The sequence below is a fragment of the Capsicum annuum genome, chromosome 8, assembly GCF_002878395.1.
Source record: "Capsicum annuum cultivar UCD-10X-F1 chromosome 8, UCD10Xv1.1, whole genome shotgun sequence".
NCBI classification, from domain to species: domain Eukaryota; kingdom Viridiplantae; phylum Streptophyta; class Magnoliopsida; order Solanales; family Solanaceae; genus Capsicum; species Capsicum annuum.
In genome coordinates this window covers 63244886-63247631 of record NC_061118.1, presented here as the reverse complement: position 1 = coordinate 63247631, position 2746 = coordinate 63244886, and the positions used below count along the sequence as shown (strand labels likewise).

Below are 2746 nucleotides of genomic sequence, written 5' to 3'. Positions count from 1 at the left end.
AAAATCAATTGGATTCCTGCCTTTCCAATTTATCTAGTATTTGATCAATGAATGGGATAGGATAATGATCCTTTGTTGTGGCTTCATTCACCTTTTGATAGTCTATGTAGAATCTCCAACCAGTTACCATGCACATGGGAATGAAATCATTAGCTTCATTGGTCACCATGGTTATCCCACCTTTCATTGGGATGCAGTATACTGGGTTAACCCACTTGCTGTCAGAAATGGGATAGATAATCCCAACATCAAGCCATTTGACGACTTCTTTTTGTACCACTTCCTTCATCAATGAAATCAATCATTGTTGTTGTTATACACTTGCCTTGTAACCAACTTCTATGTATATATTGTGCATATATAAATCTTGATTAATTCCCATGATGTCTGGTATCTACCAGCCAATTGCCTTTTTTCTTTTATTCAAAACTGCCATTGCTTCCCTTACAAGCACATAAGATAATCCTACAGACAAAATAAAAGGATATGTATCATTATCATTGAGGAAAAAATATTTCAAGTGAGGAGGAAGAGCCTTAAGCTCTAATTTTTGTGATTCATTAACTGGAGCTTCGAGAGATGGGCCAATTGGCCTATTCAATAGCTCAAAAGGTAGATTTCACATGTCAATAACTTCAAAATCTATAAGTTGAACCAATTAAAGTTCCTCTACATCACCATAAAGATCATGATCCATCAAAGCTCGCTGAAGTGGATTATTAAACAATAATAGATAGAGCTTGAAAGCAGGGCCTATAACTGATATGGAAGGCCATTATTCATATATAGCAGGCAAATTCAGTACCTTGTATACATTAAAAACCTCCACTTTGTCATGCACTTTCATATTAATTTTCCCTGCAATGACATCAATAAGTGACTTCCCTATTGCTAGGAATGGGCATCAAAAAATAAATAGATCCACTAGATCAGCTTTAAAATCAAGAATAACAAAATCAATTGGAAAAATTAGTGATCCCACTTACATCAAGATGTCTTCGATAATTCTATCTGGCCTAGCAACAGACCTATCAGCTAACTGCAAAATAATGGTTGTGGGTATGAAACTCCTAAGACCCATCATTCAGAACCAAGATGTGGGCATAAGATTGATGCTCACCCCTAAGTAACATAATCCATGAGCACTAATGGCCTGCCTAATAGTGATCTGCAAATTTAAACTACTTGGATCCTTCAGCTTCATGGGCAATTTGTTCTATATCTTAGATGTGCACTCATAAGTAAGTACAACTGTAGTATATTCTTTCAACTTATTCTTATTTGCCACTATGTCTTTTAGATACTTTTCATATTTTGAAACACTCTGTAGAATATCAATAGGAGAAAGATTTACATGAACCTACTTTATAAGATCCAAAAATTCTTGTAACATATCTCTTCTTGGTGTATTCGATGCCTTTGAGGAAAGGTTAAAGGTATAGTCTTCTTCTTCACTTGAATTTCATTACTTACAGTGTTTGCTTTAACACCTTTCTCCTCATTATTTTTAGATTCATCATCAGTAGTTGTGGGACTAACCTGCTCCGGCCTCGCCTTTTTTAACTGCAAACCACTCCTCATTGTGATTGCATTTACCTACTTTGGAATTTCCTTTGTATTACTAGGTAGACCTCTCTGAGGTCTAGTGTTTTGTGCTCCTGCAATCTATCCAAGTTGCAACTCAAAATTCCTTGTAATCAGCTGTTGAGTCTTTATATCTTCTTGTTGACTTTTTATATTTTCTACCATATGTGCGTGAAAAGCTAGAAGTTTCTTCAACATCTCCTCTATATTTTTTGTTTGAGTAGTGGCTTGATTATTCTAAACCTATTGCTGTTGATACTTTTGTACTGACCCTTTATACTGATTATTGTTCTATGCTTGATTTCCACGATGGTTCCTTCAATTTGAATTATAGGTATTACCAAAATTCTATTATCCTTGATAATTCATATTCCCCACATAGTTAATAGACTCTGGATTAACCACACAAGCATCTGCTGAATGTTCACTACTACCACAAACTTCACACCATGCATTTACCTGTTGAATTGCATTTGTTGTTGCTGCCAGCTGTGCAGCCCCTAACTTCATGCTGCTAAATAGATTAGTAATCTGATTTTTTAATAAAAAAAGTTGAGCTGATAAGGTGGTGACCTAATCTACTTCCAATACACCTACGACCTTCTTAAGAGCACTCCTCTAGTCAGCATGCCATTCGGGATTCTCTTGTGAAATTTGATTCAATAGTGTATACAATTTATCATAAGTCTTCTCAAGATCTTGCCCACCTACTATTGAATCCAAGATAATCTTAGTGTTTGTATTAAGACCCTCTATAAATTTGTGAACCAATACATCATTTGATTAATGGAAATGAGGATAATTTCACAGCATGCTCTTAAATCTTTCCCAAGCTTGGTAAAGATTTTCTCCTTCTTTCTGCCTGAAACTCAGAATCTCACTTCTCAAATGTACTGTCTTCATTGATGGAAAAATTCTAATAAGGAATTTCTAAGCCAAATCATCCCAGGAAATAATGGAAAATGGTGGTTCAGCATGCAACCACCTTTTTTCTTTCTCAATTAAAGAAAAGTGAAAGAGAGTTAATCAGCCATATTCAGTATTTACCCCTACAGGAATGTAGGGTAAGCTCATTTCCAGGAAGGCTTGTTTGTGCTGCTGTGGGTCTTCATCTAAAAATCCAGCAAACTGCCTAGCTGAATTCAGGTACTGCACCATATTC

The 2746-nt window shown here is 35.7% G+C and overlaps 1 non-coding gene across 1 annotated transcript; it reads left to right on the top strand.

Moving 5' to 3' along the window:
* The first annotated feature begins 2368 nt into the window (after positions 1–2368).
* On the top strand, positions 2369–2475 carry LOC124886865. Its single transcript, XR_007044270.1, has one exon. It is a non-coding gene; the product is annotated as a small nucleolar RNA R71 (small nucleolar RNA).
* Positions 2476–2746: the final 271 nt, after the last annotated feature.